Source organism: Rattus norvegicus, chromosome 5 (assembly GCF_021556685.1).
Source record: "Rattus norvegicus strain SHRSP/BbbUtx chromosome 5, alternate assembly SHRSP_T2T, whole genome shotgun sequence".
NCBI classification, from domain to species: Eukaryota; Metazoa; Chordata; class Mammalia; order Rodentia; family Muridae; genus Rattus; species Rattus norvegicus.
In genome coordinates, this window is record NC_141538.1 from 70179504 (window position 1) to 70205348 (window position 25845).

General features: G+C 37.5%; 1 long non-coding RNA gene across 2 annotated transcripts in view; it reads left to right on the forward strand.

Moving 5' to 3' along the window:
* LOC148005782 (uncharacterized) overlaps positions 1–25845 on the forward strand; it is a 160086-nt gene that overhangs the window by 106100 nt on the left and 28141 nt on the right. Inside the window, exons 1-3 of one of the 2 annotated variants that reach the window (XR_015621419.1) lie at positions 5720–5907; positions 7172–7254; positions 16267–16406. This is a non-coding gene — a long non-coding RNA (uncharacterized LOC148005782). Of the gene's footprint in view, positions 1–5719; positions 5908–7171; positions 7255–16266; positions 16407–25845 lie in introns of those variants that run through there. The other variant, XR_015621418.1, reaches the window with a different exon arrangement.

Here is a 25845-nt window from a genome sequence, read left to right on the forward strand (position 1 = left end):
ATTCAGAGTCCAGTACTGTGGGAAGTGGGTGTGGCGGCAGTCCCAAGATGGCGCCCGGGACTGCAGCTAAGTCTCATGACTAGCACCTGACTTCCTCACACACCTGAAACTAGCCACGTCCATTGTGAGAGCTGCGCAGGCGCACCATGATGCAAGATCAGGCCGTGTGACGTGGACCTATGAACTGAGATTACGCAGTCTGGACTGAGGAGGCGGAGTTGAGGGAGGATCTAAGGGAGTGTGCTCGGGGGCAGAGGGTGGAGAGAGAGAGAATGAAGGGAAGAAAAGAGAGATTGCTGCTTGCATGCAGAAAGAAAGGTTCCTGAATAAACTGCTTTGAGAAGAATGTTGTGGTGTCGCTCCTTTCTGCAGGACAGAGACAGAGGCGACACAGTACTGCACTCAGAGGACAAGTTAGCACATCTCTGCCCTCCTCCCTTCTCAAATTGGCAGAGGTTGCTATTGTTGTCATTTATGTCTGTCTCACATAGGACACCTGTGCATCCAGTCCAGCAGTGACACATATAGCTATATAGCTATTAAATATATATATATATATATATATATATATATATATATATATCCATAAAACTTGGCACCATGTAGTCATGGCTGAAATCCTTATTTCAATTTCTGACTCACAGTTCATGCAAGAATACACTTGAGGACAAACACATGATTATCTTCCTATCTCGTTGAGTAATACAGCCTCACTAATGCAGAAACAGAAAAACACTTTCATCTACTTCCAAGTCACAATGCCTGCCTTGGTATCCAGAAACCCATAAGCAGGACCTTCCAACATATCCAGCAGGGTACATACAATCAAGATTGCTCAGAGTCTTTATGGCAAGAGCCTCTATCTTGTTAGGCATTTTCTCCAGAGGAATTTGTGATAGTTTCACGAGTCAACCCTCTATACCCAGGAGAGCATTGGCACAGGAAATCCCTTTCTCCTGGAGTATTCACACAAGTCCCAATTCCTTGGGTCTCCATGTTTTACTTAGGAAGGTATAATGAGAAGTTCTATCCTCTCAACAAACCATTTTACTAACAATAAAAGACTAGATTATTTACAAATTCTAATTTATTGAACCCCTGAGTGGGGTGGGAGAGTGCTTAGAATACCTGTAATTTTTTTGTCTTTGAAGTCTAAGGAAATCCAGATCCCTACATAAAGACAAATAATGAACACTGACTTACTTGACATGGAGTCTCAGTGATAGGAACATGGCTGCCATGTAAGCTAAAGGATGTAATTTAGCTAAAATATACATTGAATTGCTACAGGGACAATGGGGGCACCTGTCAGTCTCTGGGTGTTATAGACAAATTAAGATCGCACCCACTATTGGGTTCCCTGAATCTCAGATGAAACACACAGTCATGGTTGAAAGAAAAGGGAGTTTGATTTGTGTGTAGTCCTGCATAAGAAATCAACTGCATACAGAGCAGAGCAGAGCAGATTGAATTTGGGCTTTCATCATGGGAAAGAAGTATCCAACATGATAGCAGGTCATGCAGGTGAATGTCTGTTAATGGTTGGCTATAGAAACATAGTGAAACACAAGTTTTCAGAGTTACTAGAATATTTAAGTCTAGCTATGATGTGACTACATTTCTGTATTTATTTTCCAAAACTCACAGAAAATATAGGTTAAAAAATGGTTTGTGGATTAAAGAGAATAAATTTTATTAACTATAAGTTACAATACATTTTGTTTTGTGAATAAATGTTTAAGATTTAAAATAATTCAGTGAATATCTTTCACCCTAAAATATTTTAAGATAATGACAGTACATCATATTTTTTACATACACAAGGTTGAAAAAATTCCTTACAAAACTAAAAACAGATGACCGTTGGAAACAGAAAATATATACATAAAATTTAGTGTGGTAATTAAATAGTGTTTCAAAAATATAATCTGGCATATATTAATGATGCAGATAATAGCATATGCATATAGTTATATTTTATACATGGAAGACGAATTTCATAAAGTCTATAATTATATTCTTTTATGTGATGAGGTCAATTTTCTTTGCTATGTATATATGATTGTATGTCTATAAACCAGTATGCACTTGTTTCTTTTCTCTGATATTCTATGTGATTAAATATTTATCTCTTCATTTATCCTTCCTCACTTTCTACACACACACACACACACACACACACACACACACACAGAGAGAGAGAGAGAGAGAGAGAGAGAGAGGCAGAGAGAGACAGAGAGATGGAGAGAGAGAGACAGAGAGAGATCAAGAGCGAGCAAGCTAGAGAGAGACAAAGAGAGACAGAAAGACAGAGAAACAGAGACAGAGAGACAGAGAAGGAGACACACACAGAGTTATGAACAGTTCTCAGCCAACTAATTTATAAAGCTGAGTTTACAAGTTGAGAAAAGGAATACTGAAGATAGATTTTTCGGATATAAGATGTCAAAAGATATACAAATTCCTCAATTATGTGGGATATGTATGGCATGAAGTTATTTCTGAAGACAGGGGACAGTAGAAAGGTATGTCACTGTGTAGATATTCTTACCCAGAATGCTCCATTGGGTTCAGTTCTTTGTATTGAGACTTCTTTTTATCCTGCTTAAAGTATTTTATTTATTTTTACTTATTTACACTTCAAATGCTATTCCCTTTCCTGGTATCCTGGCCATAAACCCGTCCTCTTTCTACTATGAGGTTATTCCCCCACTCTTCCACTCACCTCTTCCTGCCTCAATCCCTGATAATCCCCTAACCTGGGGGCAGCAAGCCTTGACAGAACCAAGGGCTTCTCCTCCCATTCGTCCCAACAAGGCCATCCTCAGTTACATATGGAACTGGAGCCATGGGTCTGTCCATATGTACTGTTTAGATGATGATTTAGTCCCTGGGAGCTCTAGTTGGTTGGTATTATTGTTCTTATGGGGTTGTAAACCTCTTCAGCTCCTTCAGTCCTTTCTCTAATTCCTCCAATGGGGACCCTGTTCTCAGTTCAAGAGTTGGCTGCTAGCATCCACCTCTGTATTTGTCATGTTGAAATTTCTAAAACATTAATCAGTTCTTCCCCAGATGCTCTCAGCCCTCAAGGTAGAAGTAATAAGAGCTGGGGCTAACTGCTCAGTTAATTGACCATAAGGTTTTCTAAAATTGTGCAGTGTGCCAGATTACACAGTGTGGGATAATTCCTGGGTATAAAAATGTATGTAATATACCCTGGAGGCTCATGGTTCCCAAAATATGAAATAAAAATATTTTTCTTACTTTTTTCAGCTCATTAAACTTGAAAACCTTTAAATTGTCATACACAAAGTTTGTAAATAGACTTGGATATATAAAAAAGTGAAATTGTTCTTGCTGGAAATCAAACAGTCCAAGAAACATAAGAGGAATTTTGTTTTTTCTGATGTTCCTTTTTCCCATTTCACCCTCTATCCCTTTATCTCATATATTTTAGATTTATTGTTGTGAAAAATCTAAAAGATTGGATTCACCCACGGATGCAGAAGTATAGATATATCTGCTACCTCCAGTTGAAGGTAAAGGTGAAAGAGATCAGCAAGACAGAATTCCTTTAGACTATAATTGCTACTTCAACCAAATACCACTGGGGAAAATAGAAACCTACCTCCCTCTTTTAGGTGCCAGAAAAGCTGTGAATGTCAACTTTATTTCCCCAGAGAATGGGAAGAGCTGAAAGTCATATCCAAGTTTTACAAATACATGGCTTCAGCAGACATTTCTATCCAACTATCCCTAGGCCTAGGCCTAGGCCTAGGACTAGGAGCTTCTAGCTACCATACAATCTAATCTTCTGAAAGCCCAGGACTTGAAGACTTCAACTTCCAGCTTCTGTCTGCTAACCTAGGCCAGGAATGATTTCAGCCTCTAAGATTTACAGCTGAATAAATAAATTAACCCTTTCTGAACTGTGGTTGACTGGTTGAACTCAACTATTCTGTCTCAAACTCCTCTCTGAGGTGATTGATTCAAATCGGCTTCTTTTGGCTTCTGACTGAACTGCTCTGCTTGGGAATATTGTCTCTGAACTCCACTGACTTCTCTGATTGAATTGAATGGAATTGCATGAACTAAAATGAGTTTAACTGCTCTCAACTGAACTGCACTAACTAAACTACTTCTCTCTCCCTGTACCACTCTTAATACCTGTCATTGAGTGAAAATAACACATATGTCAAATTTTTGCAATCCTAATATTTCCTTTATTAACTATTTATTTTACTTATTTGCATCCCAAATATTTCCCCCCTCATCACTTCTAAGAGGAGATACCCTCCCCTTTTGAGTATCCCGCCCACCCTGTTGCATCATGTTTCTACAGGATTAGGCACATTCTCTTCCACTGAGGCCATACAAAGCAGTCCTTTGATACATATGTACCAGGATCTTAAGACCAGTCCCTACTTATATGATCTTTGGTTGGTGACTTTGACTTTGGAAGCTTCCAGAAGTTGAGATTAGTTGATACTATTGATATTCTTATGGAATTGCCATTCCTTTCAGTTCCTTCAATCCTTCCCTTAAATTTTCCATAGGGATCCCCAACCTCAGTCCAATACTTGACTGTGAGTATCTGCATCTGTCTCATCAACTGCTGAGTAGAGCCTCTCAGAGGACAGCCATGCTAGGTTCCTGTCTGCAAGCACTATGTAGCATCAGTACTAGTGCCATCAATCTGTGTCTGTCCATGGGATGCTTTGGCTGATCACTCTTTGGCCATTGCTTCAGTCTGCTCTATTTGTATTCTCTTTATTATTTCTATTTTCATTTTTAGGTCTTGAATCATTTTGTTCATTTCTTTTACCTGGTTGATTGTATCTTCCTGACATATATAATTTTTAATGAAAACATGCTGCATAGCAAACTGCCTTCCATTTGCTTAATTTACTCTGTTTTCCATGACACGTACTGTTATTTTTCTTAGCTCCTACAGGTTTTCAAGTAGCCAAACACAGGATTAATTCAAGCGTCCATAAAAGTGTGAGTGGATAAAGAAAGTGAGGAGTATATAAAGGATAGGGTAGTGTTTAGAATTAAAATTCTGTCATTTGTGAAATGATAATGATATATTATGTCAAATGAAATAAACCCAATATAGTCAGATGAAATAGTGCATGGCCTAACTCACACAGACTCAAATATCATCAAACTCCTAGAAACAGTCACAGAGCTAGTGATTCTCAGATGTGGAGACAGGAAGATTATCCACAGCTCTTTCTTTGAGTTTTATTTCTTCATTCTCTTCCCCACACTTTCTTGATCTTTAGTTTTATTTGATAAATTTTAGATAACATAATGTTTTCCTACATCTAAATTAAATTCTCCTATTCCAAGCAGTGATCCGTATATTTGAAGAAGTATCAATTTATTTCATAAAACAGACAGAATAATATGAAATATATTAGCATGGCTGGAGACAGTATTCCTACAAATCTTAACAAAGTCTAGAGAAAAAAATAAATACCCCACTTTAATACAGAAACACCGGGACAGTTCTAATAAATCTTAACCTGGATTCCCACAAAAGCAGAGGTCAAGACCAGAGCTTCTAATGCAGAGTTTGAGAAACAATCCCAGGCCTGAGGAATTGAATAAAGGAGGGAGAAAAAACACAAGAATTTTATTAGCATGCTGAAACTTGCTATGGATGACCAGGGCTCTACCCCATGGGACCATCTTTGGTGTCTTAAAAATGTAGGTCAAATCTGTTCTTCCAGGAGCTGAAAGGAAAAGGCATTATTTGGTTTGGTAATTACTACATCACTGAAGGATAGCCCTTCGGGAAATGGCTTCTCCTATTCTAGATGCAAGCATCTGAATTCCATTCAGGCTCACTACCAGGTGCTGATTCTTAAGCCTTGACTGACACATGTGGAATTAAGGAAGGTAAGAAGCCAATATAATTGAAAGTAATATCAAAGTCATAGAATGTATTCTTCATGACCTTTTTTTTTTTTTTTTTGCTTTATGAAGTACATAATGACTCAAATTCACAATCCATGGCCTTAAGTTTCCCTAATTTGGGGCATATACGAGTGTGCATTGTCATGTCTAGCTCATTTTGATGTAATTTACATCATTTTAGAAGATTGTGCTTTCTAAAGCTCATGCTATTCTAGAAATGCTGTCTTTGAGTGTCATGTAGGTAAGTTAAAAATGAAAATGTGTTTTTATTCAGACAGACTGGATGCCTGCGATTATTAGACATGTCATACTGAGAGAGCTCTGTCCTGGTGACACCATCTTCCTAGTCTCTAAATTATAAACAATATATCTAGTTTAGCATTATGTAATTATTAAATATGTTCATGTCTTTTATTATTGCACCTTTAATTTAGCAGATACAGATAAGCATGTGGTATTCATAGTTCTTTTTGGTTTACACAAATGAAAATTGTCATTCCACTTGTTAACCATTTTAATCTTGTGGCATCTCTAGAAAGGATGTCATGTCCTATAAAGCAGAACACAAAGATAAAGCTAATGACAAAGATTTGGAAAAAAAATTTTGTTGCTTTTCTTCAAACACAGTGTTTAATTTTCCATCATATGATGCCTCCACCTAAGAAGTATTTTAGTGACGTTTGTATTAAATTTTTGAATATACGTGTTCAAGAACTGACTTTATTCTTGGAGTGTCAACATTTAGTACAGATGAAATGATCTCAGGGAAATGTCTCTGCTTCTTTTTAGTTCTAGAAATGATAAACTAAAGCTAATTATAGAAGTAATAATTGCCTGCCACGATATCTATGTTCTCTTAGGTAGCAAATCATTAGCATGTAAAACCTTCTCTGTATATTTCTGTTAGTTTTTTTTAAGTTAACCAATTATTTATAATCAGAGGAAATATTTTACAATTGGGAAAATGTTTGCAAACCAAAATATATTTGAATATATTAATGTTAACCTCACTATGAAATAATATTTTGGTGCAATTACTAACTAACAAAATAGCATAACATTTAAATCATAAATGCACAGTTGGAAAAACTCCTTGAAATATTGCTGTAGAGATCCACCTTCTGTATGTTGAGTGGCTACTTGTGAACATATTTACTGCAGTGGTGTCTGACTCAGTGGTTGAACACATTGTATGCTCTGGACCCACAACTTGTAAAGATAATACTGCATTTCATGATCTTGGCAGGGTGGTTTAGAATGATATCATCTTTAAAGCAGCCATATGAAAAAAGAAACCTTCACAGAAGTCCATTCATACACTATTATAAGGTGGGTTTAACTTCCCTTTTTCTCCTTTTCATTTTATTTATGAATAGACTGTACTTTGAAACTGTCATCAAAAATGATTTCATTCTAATTTTTTCTACTAGTTATAAAATTACTATGCTTCTGTCTGTCTTCAAAGGTATTTTTTTCAACATTGTTGCCAATGTATTCCTTACTGAATGAGAGAATGCCCTCCCCTATCCTAGAGAATTTTGTTATAAAATTATCTCCCTCCACTTTCAGGGAGAGACTTAAAACTAGTTTTATCCTGTAATCCTTTCATTTTAGGTATCTTAAAGTACAATGGATATAAAAATATTTTTATAATTTTCTTAAGCTTGAAAACTAATTGCCCAATTATTTTCATTTTGGAACACCATTTTGACAACATTTGAAATGCTCCTGAATTGTTTGGAAAAGTATAGATTTTAAAGTGTTCAGCAATTTCTATAAATGGCTTAGATTTTCAGCACCTGTTGGCCTCAGCAATTCAAAGGTAGATAAAGCAAGTGTATGTGTTTCCATAAATGACTTGTTTAAAAATCCAGAGAAACTAGTCATGCACAATACTCTAATAGCTGAGACCTTTATTTTTAATTATGCTTTTTTATAATGATATGAGTTGTATATATAATGTGCCTTGTAGGATGACAATTACGGTGCCAAAATAGTTTATTTTCAAACACACAGCAAAATGTTATTTAGAGTAGTAATTTAGAAAACTCATTCTAATGTAATCTTTATGAATCCTAACAAACAATTGGTGGTTTCTTAAAGACATTAACTGATGCTTCCTCTTGTAACACTGCAGTTAAGCTACATGGATTGTAGAGCTTTAGGTGTGGGCAAGAGTATTTTGCACTCATGTGAGTGAAATTTTTCCTCTGCTCCATCTCTTATATGTTTTTCTTCTTACTCGTGTAGATGTTGTTTTATTAGGGTAAATCCCTTGTATTTAGATTTACGTGACCTCTTTCTGTCCATTACTATTTTTATCAAACATTTGATGATTTTCTTACTTGTTTTTAAACTTCTCCACTTATCTGATTGAGATTGACTTCAATGATTCACGATTGGCTTAATATTTTTGCGGTGTCATGCACAGTGTAGGGGTTATATCACAAACCAATACTAATTTGGGTTAATACTAATATGGGTTTGAGGATCCTTTTAACATTGTAGAAAGAATTATAAGATATGGCTTTCTAAAAAGCAATGAAGGAAAAAAATTCTGGTAGAAGATATATTTAGTCTAGAAAAAAGTTTAGAATGAGCAAGAAATCTCTCAGGATTGGAAGATACACACAGAGTATATTACTGTTTTATTTGTTGCTATCTAATGGAATGTTTGTGGATTATATAAAGCACTGGGGGACTGGAGAAGGGATGGTTTAAGTGCAATACAGTGGACATTCATTAGAAGAATGTCAATTTTGTCTCAAATTGAGTGTGGTATATAATCCATGTACAAATAGAGAATTCATCAGGAAAATGGTACAGGACTGAAGATGCAAATAACAAAGTATAGTAGTCATGGGCAAGTGTGGTCAGACCTGTCACTCCAGTTCTCTAAATTCTAAATCATTGTGATCTACATAATGAACTCTAGGTAAGGCTTTTTAGAGAAACATGAATGGATAATCAAATGTTGCATGGAGTAACGCAAGTAAGCAGAGTGGCCAAATCTTTAGAAAAACTGACATGAAGCAAACAGATTGCTGGCTAGATCTAATATGAGAGACTGATAGAATAATGTACAAGTTATCTATTATGCTATTGGTCTAGAATCAGATTGTAAAATCCTGTCAGAGTTAGGGCGCCTGTAACATTTGAAGTTAAACAAGAATATTCATTGAGCTATAGTGGGGATAGAATAAGGCAAAAAGTGCAGGTGCAGGGGTCAAGAGTAAGCAGGAATTGGCTTTATGTGTAGTTTTCTGAGATCCCATAAAGGAGAAACAGTGTTATTAGTGTAAACCATTTCTTAGGAGAATGTCTATTCCTTTAGAATGTTAGCTTCAATGAGTTTTTGCAATGGACAGGGGAACAGGAGTGCTCTCCCCATGTATGTGCCAACCCAAGTAGCCTTTACTGTAAAGGTTTTAATTTTAATTATTGTATAATGATATATTTTCTCTTTCCCTTTCCTCCTTCTAGCTCATCTTACATCCCCTCTCTACCTAATTAATTTATGTTGGCCTATGAAGTAATTGAATTCATTATAATATTTGATATACATATGTTGATACATTTAGTCCTTATTCTCCTGCACTATCTTTCTTGACCACTCTTCATAGTTCTCTTCCTTCTCCAAAACTCCTCTCCATTTCAAACTTCATGTTGTATCCATTCTATTATCCTCTATTTTCTCCTTCCCTTTTCTTTAAGGCACCCCTTAGGATAGATATTCTTTTTAGTTTCACAATGTATACACACATAATTAAAATTTTGATTCTGATTTGTCAAGCCCCGCATGGTCCAGGTGGGAACAGAATGATATGGTCCCTTCCCCTGGGACAGGGTCCTGGTGTGAGCCTCCATGAGAGTCAATGGTTGCTGTGGGAATACGGCTTGTTTGTGAAATAATCCATATTTTCTGGACCCACTAGCAGTGGAGAACTCTTTCCTTCCATGGAATATCCTCCTTGTTAGTGTTAATGACTCCATGATAGTGAAAAACAGCAAGAGTCCAGGAGTTGAGGGTGTGGCTATGTCTCAGCAAAATGGTAAATGCTGGGACCTCAGGACAGCCCTTAAAGCTATGGGAAAGAGCTCTACATGCATGAGTTGGAAACTATATAATTTCCAAACTATGAAAAAAATGTAAGGATGCAATTTGAATTATGAGGGGCTTTACAAATCTAAAGGAAGAGAGTTAGGTACACTGTGAGCCACCTCCTCGGAAAGATAAAAAGACAGGAAGATGCAAATGCAGGCAGATTCCTAAGTTCAAGGTCAGCCTGTGACATAGCAAGTCTAGGTCAGATATGATAGACACGGTAATTTCAGGTCAGAGTCCCAGGAAACTAGTTTATCATCTGTGCTTAACAAAGTCAGATGCCAAGAGGTGCATGCTGACAGGAGCCTGATATAGCTGTCTCCTGAAAGACTCTGCCAGAGCCTGCCAAATTCAGAGGCGGATGCTCACAGCCAACCACTGAACTGAGAACAGGGTCCCCAATGGAAGAGTTAGATAAAGACAGAAGGAGCTGAAGGAATTTGCAACTCCATAGGAAGAACAACAATACCAACCAACCAGAGACACCAGTGCTCCCAGGGACGAAACCACCAACCAAAGAGTACACATGGAGGGACCTATGGTTCCCACCACATATGTACCAGAGCATGGGCTTGTTGCACATCAGTGGGAGGAGTGGCCCTTGGTCCTGTGAAGGCAAGGGAGTAGTTGTGTAGGTGGGGTAACAACCTCATAGAAGCTTAGTGACAGAGCATGGAATAGGGGGTTTCTGGAGGGGAAACTGGGAAAGGGGATAATATTTGAAATGTAAATAAAGAAAAAATCCAATAAAAGAAAAAAGTCAGGTGGATCTCTGAATTATTTTGCAATATTAAGAAAAAAATGTTTGTTATCTCCTAAGAATCAAAGGGATGGGGTCGTGGGATGCTGATTCATAAGATAATCAGACGGAAAAGCTAGAGGTAATGATGACTGGATTGATATGCTATCCAGGACATGAACCATTCATACAATATTTTAGGATAAAAAGAGAGAACTTCATGGAAAACAAGCGTGCGCGCGTGCGCACACACACACACACACACACACACACACACACACACACACGTAAGCAGAAGATGAAGAGAGAGAGAGAGAGAGAGAGAGAGAGAGAGAGAGAGAGAGGCAGAGAGATCTTAGAATATCAAGCAAGCAGAATATAGACAGAGAAATCTCCAGAGAGAAAACAGAACATAGAGTGAAACATAGACTGAAAAGCTGTAACAAACAGAACATAGGTTGTTGGCTTGGATTCATAATTTTACTTTGAATTGTTCTTTTTGCCACCCCTTCTCTCAAAACCCCTCTCCATGCTGAGGCTGGTCCTTGGCACTGATTTTGAGAGAAAGGATATGATATACCTGGTTATGTCTTTCATGTGAAAGGTTGAAATATTTGGCTTACGGATAAGACCAGTTTCTCCCAGTGTTTTAGTCAATAAAATACCTAGTACTGGGGTCAGGGGGAGTTTAAAGACCTCAGGTCCTTTGGGCCTATGTAATGAGTTCTCAAAAAGGCTGTTTAGAGACACAAAGTGAAAAATAGACTTGTTAGGGAAAGCACACAACTGGCTGGTCATGAATGATCAATTCACCTCTCAATAAAGTAGAGAAAGTGAGGGACTATGTATAAGAAGTATTCTCTCCTTCACCAGTCACTAATTTCTCATGGGAATATTGAAGCTATACAAGCTCCACAGTGAGCTATTTAAAGGTTTATAAAGTGATGAAAAATTGTCATCAGAGAGATTGCTCCTACCAACTCACGGGATATGTGGAGACTCACAACCAAACAGGCAGAACTAGAGGATTCCTATGGAACAGTGGCAGGAAGGACTGTAGGAGCCAGGAGGACAAACACCATAAGAACCTGCCCAACAGAATCACTAATCATGGGTCATAGTGGCTTATAGAGACTGAAGAGACAATCATGTAGAATGTATAGGTCTGACCTGGGTTCTCTGACCTATAAGTTGTGTAGCTTGGTGTTGATATGGGACTCCTAAAAGTGGGAACAGGGGCTGTCTATAACTTTTTGCCTGCTTTTGGGATCTTTCTTCCTTCTGGGTTGCCTTTTCCAGCCTTGATATGAGAAATGATCCTAATCTTATTAAGATGCAGTATGCCATACTTGGTTGATATCCTTGGGAGCCCTGCCCTTTTCTGAAGGGAAATAGAGGACAAAGACTAGATCTATGAGAAAGGAGAAATGGAAAGAGAGGGAATGGGAGGAAAGGAGAGAGGGGAAATTGGGGTTGGAATATAATATGTAAGAGAAAAAGAAATAAAAATGAAGTAAAAATTAAGAAGAAAACTGATATAGTAATTATAGGGTATGACATTATCTGAAAATAAATGGCATCATAAACATTTTCTAGTTGTAGAAGATGACAGGAAATCTGGGACTTTAATCTTTTATCTGAAATACACCTTATGTTAGCAACAGTGTCTTTAATGAAACTTAACTCTGCTGATGTAGGAACAGTGTTTGTTCCTGTGGTTGACATTTTCTTTCTTGGAAAAGGAGGCATAAATTGCACTTCTGAGGTAGAAGTTCTGCATTATAAAATAAGCCTTCTTAGAACATCACAGCAAAGTTATTAGTAGTTATTAATAATAATAAAATAGGGTCTGATTTACATGTTGATACCTACTTACCCATTACACTACAGAGTTATATATTATTTAAAAATATTATTTAATTTTTAAAGATATATACACATTTATAAATTTATCCAAAACTTATACTACTAAAACTTCATTCATATTGTCGTTTCAATTTCTATAATATTTAATTTAATTTGAGTACTTAGTCTTTTAAAATTAAGCTTTAAATTTTTCAAATTAAATTCAAAATTCTAATCTTATTTCTAGGGAATTTGTTTTCAAAGGTCCCACATAATTTTGGCATGAAAATTTTAATATTCTGCCTTTTGGAACCTATCTCTGTATCATTATCATTTTGTTCAAGTCCAGAAGTTCAGAATATAGGCAAATATGGTATTTAGTGAGGGAAACATTTTAAAATATATGATATGCTGTTAAGTCTTTGAAAACCTCATACTTTTATATATTGCTTGCTGATCATTTATTACCTATATTTTCTTCAACTCCTCTAAGAACCACCCATACTCCCTCATTTCTCCTTGCAATTTCTGGTAATATTTAAAATAATAATTATCATTACTAATTACCATTACATATCAAGTCTAATATGTGCAGTTATATGCTCATGAGGGGAGCATACATCCGGATGTTCTACCTACTATGAGCCACACTCTTATGGGAAACTGAGTCTTCCTCCTTCAGCAATCCTCAGCTGTCCGTAGCTCCTCAGCCAAAATTGGGGGCTTGTAAAGTGCTATTCTCTACATCTTGTTTGGCTTCATCGTTTGATGAACTGGGGTAGGCAAGCAGAGGTGCTATGATTTCAGGAATAGAGATTTTTCTGTCAAATCAGTAAAACATTGTTTCCTCCTGATCTCCCTCAATCTCTGGTACTTACAGTCTTTCAATCACTCTGATGGCCACTGAGCCTTGAGAAGAGAGTTTGTTAGATAGATTTCCAATTTATGACTAATGACGAGCACGGTTTTCACATTTTTCTCTCCTTTGCTATGTGACATAAGGACAGAAGGGGAGAGATAATTCTTTTGAGCTTTTCTTTTTTAACAATGCAGTATTGACAATATCTGAGAGGGTTCTGTTTCGATATATTAGTCATTTTCAAAGATACAGTTTCTGCATAACATAACTCTGGGTAAAGATGTTTAACGTATGCTATTTGTTGGGAACATAAGTACTAGGAGATTGCATTCAGCTCAGAACACATTTCACATTCTCTGTTTGTACCTGACACAGAGCGTATCAGTGAAGAAGTCAGCATGAAGCAATGGAGTTATGTGCCTTAGAGGCCACATTAGACATTGTACTCCATAAAAGTACATTTTAAAGTGTAATCTTAACATCCCTTGTCATCTAGAAAATTAACAATGCTAATTAACTTGTGATTTTAAATTTTTATATAAACCAACACTCAAAAGTTAATAGGTTTAAGATACTTTTGTGAGGTAATTATCATGATTGCATTAGAATAGTAGACCAATGTACCCTACACTTAACTATGTGCTACTATTGGTCACTGTTCACCAAAAGGTATGTTATCTCAGTTTTGTTTAGATAAGAAAACTGTTTCATAATCTACTTTATATGCATTGGGAATTCTAAATTTTTAGCTTAACTTTGCTAAGAACAGCTAGTATTATTATTTTTTTACCTTTTCCCGAAGGAGGAGATGGGAGTCTTGCTTCCTCATTTTCTACATGAGAGGGCACCTATAATTCTCAGATTGGCATAGAACATTAATGAGAAAAGGACATATAGGATTTAATTAAGATCATATTGTGTTTATTAGTGTCTCCGCACATTAACTCATTGGTTTGAGTTTGGAAAACACAAGTGTCTCAGTTGAGTCAAGAAGTGTTTTTAATGCATGTGCTGCCTGTATTACTGAGTAACAGAACTATCTGTTCTCTACATTTTCTAATAAACTAAATTTGTAAAGTAAAAGCAAAGGCTCTAGAAACCAATTATGAAAAAATAAGAGTGGAAAATTGTGTTAAATAAAAGGGCATTTGTAAAAGGGGCATCCATATTCATTATTCCTAGGAGAAACTACTTTATCACTGACAGTTTGGGAAGTAAAAATCGGCTAAGACAAAAATGTCATACAAGAGCTGTTCAGTGGGGCCAGAAGCTGTCATTTTATTGATGACCTGCCACCTGTCAGTGGTGGCCATGTTTTTGATTAAAAGTATGCTCTAATGAATTGCTGCCCTTAAAGCCTGGGTGTTCTAGCATAAGTTATAGATGACAATAAAGTCGTGGAAAGTCAGAAGCAGTGATACAACCACACATGAAGATATGTTCAACAGATTGTCAGGAATTCACTAAGTGACCAGAATAACATAGAGAGGACAAGTGCTCACCAGCCTGACACACAGTGGGAGAGCATATGGGTAGGAAATTTAATTACATTGTCAACCACATATGGTGGGAAAGGCATTACTAAAATCTGAGTCTTTATATGAACTTTCTCCCAAAGTGTATACAAAAAAATCTATACAATTCTACACAATTTTACTAGAATTTCTATAAAGAGCAGTCTAAATTAAATTAACTCTAGTCAAACTGATGAAAACAATACAACCAAATGTCTCAGGTGTCATGACAGTGGCAAAATGTTATGAATTACTGTGCAAATATATAAAATACTGTCGTTGCTGCATAGTCCTTTCCAAGCGGATAGTGAGTTTGCCCAGATCATGTTATTTAGCAAAGACTGTCTCTTTTTCCCTGTATGTTTTTGGCACCTTGTTGAACTCAAATGGCTGAAGCTGTGTGGGACTGTTTTCTGGGCTCTCTATTCCACTCTGGTTTAACTATATCTATTTTTATCGCAGTACTGAGTGGTTTATGTTACCGTGGTTCTTTTGTATAGTTTGAAGTCAGGTACTGTGGTGCATCCACTATTACTCTTTTGCATTCATGGTTTGTGCCTGTGGCTTCCCAGAGACTTTTGTGCCTTTGTATGAATTCTATGGGTGTTTTTTCTACTTAAGAGGATGATGTCACTGAAAATTTAATGACAGTTTATTGAATCTGTAGTTTGCATTCAATCACAGTCATATTCCCATTACTAACTCTGCTGATCCATGAACATGAGGGTCTTCCCATCTTTTTTCACATTGTGTTCAATTTCTTTCTTCAGTGGTTCATGCTTTTCATTGGCAATATGATATTGCAGCCACTGGAACGATCTGCTTCAGAAAAGTCTACAATTATACAAAAACCATATTTGAACATGTTTAAGTCACTTTAGTTCTGTGGCATAGGTCACAAAATACAACTACTTAAGCAAGTTACAATGGATCTATGTTTGAAAGCAACTGCTTTCTATTCTTGCTTTAAAATACTAGTGATTCAAATATGAACCTAAACTCGCTGATTGACACAAGTAAAAATGAGACAAAAGGAAAAACATAATTTATAGGGAGAGATTGTGTTTCTTTCTGCTTTAAAATGAGCTAAATAGGAAGGAGGACAATATGATATCTGTGTTTTTTCTATCTCTTTTACTTTTTAAAATTATGTGTGGCTATTAATAGCATAAGAGATTTTATTATGCACATTATAAAATTCATTTCAATGATGTGATTGTACCTCTCATTCTGATTCTACCTGTAGCATGATTGTCCTCGGTTCTTTCTGTTACTTTAGACGGACAAGTGAGAAGAACAATGCGGAGACAAGGACAACTGACAGTGAGGCTGACTGTCCATGGGCAGGCACTGTGCACCAGATGCACACAAATGTCAGTAATGTGTTTTGTAAAATGAAAGAGCTTTTTAATTTAGAAATGTGTAATTATTTGTTTTTTTTTATTTTGAGAATATCATATAATTACACATTTGCTTCTTTTTCTCTTCCCTCCTCTTCTGTGTACCCATTCTTACTCTTTTTTTTAAATACATGGTTTGCTTTTTTAATTAATTCTTGTTATGTATGTATGTATGTATGTATGTATGATGTGTAGAGCATGTGCATATATGCTGGTGTACATGTTACTTGTCGCGCGCCCAACGTCTCGCCAGCAAGAACAACGCGCAGCGACAGGATTCCTCTGTGAACAAGCCTTTATTGTACAGCTCTCTTGAACAGGGACAGGGACCCCCAGGGAGGAAAAGGCACTGCTTATATATGCTTAGGAGACTCCTGTCACTACCCGATTGGTTCAAGCCCCAATGCCCAATTTGCATGCCCCGAGAGCGGGCTGTGATGTGTTTGGCTCATGCGCACTGCATCCTTCAGGGTGGACAACAGTTGTGCCCTGCTGACTCACTCACAGGAAATCGGCGCCATCTTTGGGCGTGGTATGGGCGGCTACCAACAGTTACTAAGTAAGATATTCTTCTCTAGAGAAGAACACACACCAATTCATTATCCAATGTCAAATCAACATGCCTGAAAAATACACATACATGAAATATTTCAAGGACTGAGCAGGCTGTAATTACATGTTTAGGAAAGTGCTTTTATTGCAAGCATCCCTACAGTGAGACAGAGGACAGGCGAGCACCAGGCTTACCAATTGAGGAAAGAGTTAAAAAAGCTCTTTGCCTGATGGGATGTTTGTAACCAGACACCCTGGTAGCATAGTTCCAAATATATAAAGTGGAAAAAACATGATCAAAATGATAATTTTGTCCTATATACAACTGAATTATATAGGAAATAAGAGATCATTTATGTTCAAAATTTTGGTATTTTGTGAATTGCAACATAAACATCAAATTTGAAAGGATCGAGAATTTTGCTAGTGGTTGCTAACATCTCTTATATCAATTTTTTTCTCCCTCAGGACATGATATTCTGTGGCTAAACAATGTCTTTACCAGTTATTAATATTATCAATTTTACTGGACAAACAGTGGCAACCAAGTTCCTTTAAAGTTTGATGATAGCCATAAAATTTGCTTGTGTTATATCTGCAACAGCAAAATACACACACAAACACACACACACACACACACACACACACACACACACAGCAGATAGTGGTGCTGATTATGTAGGACTGATTCTTGTGAAAAGAGGTATGTTTTTTCAAATTCATTTAACATTTTCTTCCAGATGCTCTCATTAGTTTTATGAATGTTGTTTTGGCTAAAATACAAAGATAGAAAGACAGTACCGTAGGTTGTGATACTCAATTCCAATTCCACTGAAGCTGTCCTTGGTGTGATTTTCACTGTCAGAAATAAACAACATTAGCTGAAGGAGATTCAATTAAATGAGAACTTAAATATTGATTAAGTCAGTAACTTCTGTCTTTATGCACACTATTTATTGTAACTTGTCTATAGCATGTCACAGAGTCAACATAGTGGTTTCACTGAACAATGTAGACCTATTTGGCTTGGAGGACTCATTACCTAGATGTCCACCTTTATTTTGCCAGTTATCACCCAGACTAAAATATAATCATGCAATGTTTCAAAGTCCTATATTGAAATATATCATTCTCCACTAAAAAACAAAACAAAACAAAACAAAAAAAACCCAAAAAACCAAAAACAACAACCTTCTGTACAGATGCAACATTTTGGCAGTTTAGTCTCCATGTTGAACTTGTAACAGCAGGAACAGGTGGGGTCTCTGACTCCATTGCTTGCCATTTGATCCCTTTCTCCTAACTGGACTGCCTGGTCTAAACTCAATAGGAGATATGCAAAGGCAGGTTTAAATCCTGGGAAGGTTTTCCTTTTCTAAGGAGAATGGGAAGAGGGGATGTTGAGGGGGAGGGAGGATGAGAGGGAAAAACTGGGAGGAGAAACTGGTAGGGAAGTTGCAATTGGTATGTAAAGTGAATTAATTAGTTAATTAAAAATAAAAAAGTTTTCAATGGAAATTTAATTGCATCATGAGGAAAATTTAGTAGAATCTCCCTTTAGTCCTAGAACTACAGTCAACTATTGACTTTTGGGAGAATCAGTATTAAGCTTTCCTAGGGATAAGCACTCGCCTTGGTTTTGTAATGCAAAGTGGTCAGCCCTAAAACCATATAGACAGAAACAACCAAACTGGGAAGACCAAAGTGTGTGTGTGTGTGTGTGTGTGTGTGTGTGTGTGTGTGTGTGTGTGGTGTTTATGCACAAGTACAAATCTTTATGTTTTAAGTTTTAGTAGTGCTGTATAATTCTTTGCTCACTGCTATGTGTTAACAGAATAAAAGACAAGGAACTGAAAGGATGAAGAACTTATGCATATTGTCCAAGTGAACTTGCAAGGACCATGATACATAATAAAATAACAGTGATCGAAAAGACATATCAAGAAATACCAAAGTAACCACATGATAGTGCAGAATGAGAGTAAAAAAACAAACAATAAAAGAAGAACCAAAATAAAAAGTAAGTCACAAAACTGCATGGCAAACACAGTGGAGAGCAGTAATTTCTAAGGTAAAACTCAGAGTTCAGTCCTCAACACTATAGTAAACAGGTAAATACTTCAATAAATAAATAATATGGAAAACCAAAATGAAATTATCCAATTGGCCAACTGCTTATTTTATATACATTACGTACTAACATTTTTCTGTTATTAAATATTTGTAAAAAACAGGTTATAAAATGTCTATAAAACACATATTTTGGTGTTAGTATATAAACCTCCTTGGAATTTGGGAATATATAATATTTATTAAAAAACTTGACCCTTCATAATAGACCCAAATAATATAAAGTACCTCGGTGTGACTTTAACCAAGCAAGTAAAAGATTTGTACAATAAGAACTTCAAGACTCTGAAGAAAGAAATTGAAGAAGTCCTCAGAAGATGGAAAGATCTCCCATGCTCATGGATTGGCAGGATTAATATAGTAAAAATGGCCATTTTACCAAAAGCGATCTACAGATTCAATGCAATCCCCATCAAAATACCAATCCAATTCTTCAGAGTTAGACAGAACAATTTGCAAATTCATCTGGAATAACAAAAAACCCAGGATAGCTAAAACTATCCTCAACAATAAAAGGACTTCCGGGGGAATCACTATCCCTGAACTCAAGCAGTATTACAGAGCAATAGTGATAAAAACTGCATGGTATTGGTACAGAGACAGACAGATAGACCAATGGAACAGAATTGAAGACCCAGAAATGAACCCACACACCTATGGGCACTTGATTTTTGACAAAGGAGCCAAAACCATCAAATGGAAAAAATATAGCATTTTCAGCAAATGGTGCTGGTTCAACTGGAGGTCAACATGTAGAAGAATGCAGATCGATCCATGCTTATGACCCTGTACAAACTTAAGTCCAAGTGGATCAGGGACCTCCACATCAAACCAGATACACTCAAACTAATAGAAGAAAAACTAGGGAAGCATCTGGAACACATGGGCACTGGAAAAAATTTCCTGAACAAAACACCAATGGCTTATGCTCTAACATCAAGAATCAGCAAATGAGATCTCATAAAACTGCAAAGCTTCTGTAAGGCAAAGGACACTGTGGCTAGGACAAAACGGCAACCAACAGATTGGGAAAAGATCTTTACCAATCCTACAACAGATAGAGGCCTAATATCCAAAATATACAAAAAACTCAAGAAGTTAGACCGCAGGGAGACAAATAACCCTATTAAAAAATGGGGTTCAGAGCTAAACAAAGAATTCACAGCTGAGGAATGCCGAATGGCTGAGAAACACCTAAAGAATTATTCAACATCTTTAGTCATAAGGGAAATGCAAATCAAAACAACCCTGAGATTTCACCTCACACCAGTGAGAATGGCTAAGATCAAAAACTCAGGTGACAGCAGATGCTGGCGAGGATGCGGAGAATGAGGAACACTCCTCCATTGTTGGTGGGATTGCAGACTGGTACAACCATTCAGGAAATCAGTCTGGAGGTTCCTCAGAAAATTGGACATTGAACTGCCTGAGAATCCAGCTATACTTCTCTTGGGCATATATCCAAAAGATGCCTCAACATATAAAAGAGACACGTGCTCCACTATGTTCATCGCAGCCTTATTTATAATAGCCAGAAGCTGGAAAGAACCCAGATGCCCTTCAACAGAGAAATGGATACAGAAAATGTGGTACATCTACACAATGGAATATTACTCAGCTATCAAAAACAATGACTTTATGAAATTCGTAGGCAAATGTTCGGAACTAGAAAATATCATCCTGAGTGAGGTAACCCAATCACAGAAAAGCACACATGGTATGCACTCATTGATAAGTGGCTATTAGCCCAAATGCTTGAATTATCCTAGATGCCTAGAACAAATGAAACTCAAGATGGATGATCAAAATGTGAATGCTTCACTCCTTTAAAAGGGGAACAAAAATACCCTTGGCAGGGAATAGAGAGGCAAAGATTAAAACAGACACAGAAGGAACCCCCATTCAGAGCCTGCCCCACATGTGGCCCATACATATACAGCCACCCTATTAGACAAGATGGATGAAACAAAGAAGTGCAGGCCGACAGGAGCCGGAGGTAGATCGCTCCTGAGAGACACAGCCAGAATACAGCAAATACAGAGGCGAATGCCAGCAGCAAACCACTGAACTGAGAATAGGACCCCCGTTGAAGGAATCAGAGAAAGAACTGGAAGAGCTTGAAGGGGCTCGAGACCCCTTATGAACAACAATGCCAAGCAACCAGAGCTTCCAGGGACTAAGCCACTACCTAAAGACTATACATGGACTGACCCTGGACTCTGACCCCATAGGTAGCAATGAATAGCCTAGTAAGAGCACCAGTGGAAGGGGAAGCCCTGGGTCCTGCTAAGACTGAACCCCCAGTGAACTAAACTGTTGGGGGGAGGGCGGCAAGGGGGGGAGGATGGGGAGGGGAACAACCATAAAGAAGGGGAGGGGGAGGGGGATGTTTGCCCGGAAACCGAGAAAGGGAATAACACTCGAAATGTATATAAGAAATACTCAAGTTAATAAAAAAAAAAAAAAAAATAAAAAAATAAAAAAATAAAAAAACTTGATCCTTATTTCTATAACAATGTTAGAAATCAATATAATATAATATTTAAATGATACATTATTTTCCAAGAGTTGAATCCTTGACTTCCCTTTATATATCTTCAGATACTGATGCAAATTTTTAATAAGAAATACTGAAGCTGGGTGGGGGAAGTAGAAGCTGGTCACTCTCTATGAGTTCTAGGTCAGCCAGGATGCACTGTGAAATCTAATCTCAAACAAACAAACAAAAATTAAGAAATACTAGATAGCCAAGCGTGTTGTCACAGGTTTGCAATCCTGGATACTTGAGAGGCAAAAGCAGGAAAATTTTAAATTTACCTACAGCTTGAGCAATTTAACAGGATAATGTGCCCCCTCCCCCCAAAAAAAAAAGTCAAAAGAGGATTAGGAATAAAGTTCAGCAGAATAGTTTTTTCCCTAACATATCTGGACCCAAATTGCAATCTCCAGGGCTAGAAAATCAATATCCTCTGAGTAGTAAATGTTTTCTTCATAATATTTTGCCTTGATTATTTTTTTTATTTTTTTTTATTAACTTGAGTATTTCTTATATACATTTCGAGTGTTATTTCCTTTCCCGGTTTCCGGGCAAACATCCCCCTCCCCCCCCTTCCTTATGGGTGTTCCCCTCCCAACCCTCCCCCCATTGCCGCTTTCCCCCCATAGACTAGTTCACTGGGGGTTCAGTCTTAGCAGGACCCAGGGCTTCCCCTTCCACTGGTGCTCTTACTAGGATATTCATTGCTACCTATGGGGTCAGAGTCCAGGGTCAGTCCATGTATAGTATTTAGGTAGTGGCTTAGTCCCTGGAAGCTCTGGTTGCTTGACATTTTTGTACTTTTGGGGTCTCGAGCCCCTTCAAGCTCTTCCAGTTCTTTCTCTGATTCCTTCAACGGGGGTTCTATTCTCAGTTCAGTGGTTTGCTGCTGGTATTCGCCTCTGTATTTGCTGTATTCTGGCTGTGTCTCTCAGGAGCGATCTACATCCGGCTCCTGTCGGTCTGCACTTCTTTGCTTCATCCATCTTGTCTAATAGGGTGGCTGTATATGTATGGGCCAAATGTGGGGCAGGCTCTGAATGGGTGTTCCTTCAGTCTCTGTTTTAATCTTTGCCTCTCCCTTCCCTGCCAAGGGTATTCTTTTTCCTCATTTAAAGAAGGAGTACAAACATTAACTAGTTTTAAGTTAATTGACTTGTTTAGCTCTTTCTTTTAACTATATTTGCAAGCTATTAAATTAGCCTGTCATTGTTTAATGATGCAGACAGAAGGCATGCAGTTCCAGGTCAAGGGTGAGCATTTCACTCATAACACTAGTAGAAATTCCTCAGGACAACTCCTGTTGCGTGATGAAACTAGGTGTAGACAACACTCACACACCAGTACACAGGGGAGTGACCCAGAGGACCAGGAGAAATAAAAATCTGCAGCTGGCAGGGGTTGGGGTAAGAAATCTCTAGCAAGTCCCAGAGACCTGGGATAATGGAGTCTCCCAGCAGTCAATGCCAGTGACCTTAACTAAGATGCTTAACAGTTGGGAACTAGAACCTGAAGAGGCCACATCCTGTAGACAGGCAGGATCCCCAGAGGAGTGATAGGGACACACACAACCACAAAATTTTCACCCAAAATTATCCGGTCTATAAGAAATGCATGGATAGGAGATTGAGCTGAGACTAAGGGAATAACCAATAACCAATAACCAATAACCAGCCCAATTTGACACCCATCCCATGGGGAAAAAACAACCTCTGATACTACTAATGAGTCTCTGTTATACTTGGAAACAAGAGCTTAGTGTAACTGTCCTCTGAGAGACTTACCCAGCAGTGGACTGCAACAGATACACATACCCACAGCCAAACATTGGACATAGGCTGGGCACCTTTATAGTAGTTAGGGAGAGGAATGAAGGCACCACAGGAAGACTAACAGAGTCAACTAATCTTAACCCCTGGGAGGTCTTAGAGACTAAGCCCCTAAGTGAAGAACATACAGGGTTGTAAGAAGCCCCCAGGCATATATATCTGACATGCATCCCAGTCTCCATGGTTGGCTTGTCTGACCTCAGTGGGAAAGGATTCAGCAAATTTGGCAGAGATTTGATGTACCAACATTTGGGGGTAGGGGTGGATAACAAGGGGAAAATACACCCTCTTAGAGGAGAAGGGGTTGCAGGGAGGGACTGTGTATGGGAAGGACCTGGAGGGGGAGCAGTATTTGGGATGTGACTTAATAAAGGAAAAAGGAAGGAAGGAAAGAAAGAAAGAAAGGAAGGAAGGAAGAAAGAAAGAAAGAAAGAAAAAGAAAGAAAGACAGTGAACTACTGTCAATGGGGATGAGAGTGAGACAAAGTGACACAGTTATCTCAACAGTATCAGCTCTATCATCAGTTTTCTCATTCTTCAATCTACCTAATGGAACTAATCTTCCACCATTATAAAAAAAAACTATATTGTATTATGATGAGAGTGGGGAAGGGAGGGATGATGGTGAGAGGGAGGAAGAAAAAAGAGACAAGACCTTTAAACTTTCACGCTTACTTTTATGTATGTCTGTTGACTGATTTAGAGAGCCCATTTAAAGAATAATAAACTCTAAAATGTTTCACTAATATGACTTACGTTAGGGGATCTGGACCAACCAAATGAGGTTTACACATATGATTGAATATGCCTTTATACTTTTTTGTGAAATGAGGAATATGTTCATAAATGAGTAGGAAAGTCAATAGATAGTGGGTCTTCATTAGTAATTTTTGTGAATATCATTAAAATGTAAGCTTTTCTCCCTTAAATTGCTGCTCTGCAGAATAGGTCATCAGAACAATAGGAAAATAAGTTATAGTGTATAGGTATGTATGTGTGGATAACCTACTGTGAATGTTCATTATTCCAGAATTCATTTTTACTAATTCATACCAGTTTGAATTACCAATTTCTGTAGTTCAATGTTGTTGTATAAAAGATGTTATTCTCCAAGTTAGAAAAGACACATCACATGATTGTCTTTGAAGACAACCTCTTGTTGATTCTTATCCTAAAATGTTAGCTATGTTGTCTTCTGATCTCATTCACAAAAAGAAAGGCTGACAAAAATTTGCATGTACACATGGCAACAGAAGAGTGTAGCTGAATAGCTTCTAGTGCCGGGGTAGGGACATGGCCTGTTTGAATCTAAGTCAAATTTGGTTGAATACCATGATTCCTGAGTCAACTTTTATTGGCAGTATTGATGCCCACAGATTGCACATAAGTCACGTCACTTCTCCTTGGAAGTTCCAGGAACCTCTTTTAAGAAAGCAACTGTCTCTCAGATTTCGTTCTACATATAAATAAGAGTCCCGAGTTCACTTATTATTCTTAGAAAGAATTATTCACATTTAATGAGCTATGTATGTGGGTGGGGTAACGAAGTTGCCATATTATGAATTGACAAGGCTCCCATAAATCTCCTTGGAAATATATGACAGGGCTCCATTGGATTCCCAATTCAATTTGAATACTTAATTGTATTTCTTATCTTAGGAATTATGTCTGGAGAATACTCATATCTTTTCTTTTCTTATATCCCCATAGTAGTGTTATATTTGCTTATGCCACCAATATTTGTTATAGGTATTGAAAAGACTTAAAGTAGAAGTACAAGAACTGGTACCAACTCACTTGCTAAATAACTTCTAGTACCAACAAAGTTCAGGGATCATAATGGGAACTGCCTGATAGAGGACAGCACACATAATTATGAATAATATTTCACTTCAGGATCCGTTCTAGTATGGTTCCTATAGCTGCTGTTTGTCCCTATTGAAAGGTGTCCATTTCATTAACTACTGCCTTGTCTGTTTTCTAGTAATCCTTCCTTGCACTCAATTCTTCGTCCTGATGGCTCAGATGAACATGAAACAAGGAAAGTTTTATAAGATAAATACAGACCAACTAAATATTCAGTGTGGTTCACATGCCGTACTGTAGGGTGACCCTTAGAGGTGCACACTCATCCAAATAGTCCCTATCTTTACATTCTGGGACCAATTCATCCAAACAAGGGAGTAGATGGCTCAAACAGATTTAGCTGTGAATCCCTGAGCTCTCTTTGGGGTTAGTATTACCTACAGAACCTATAGAGTGTCCCATCTGTAACAGTTGGGACTGAGAAGATGTATGATATGGCAACTCAGAGAAATCAGGATGGAAAAGTCAAATCTCAAACTTTCTGTTTGAAAAAAAGCCTATCCTTTTAACTAAATTGCTCATTAGGAAGTGGCTTAGAGGAGAAG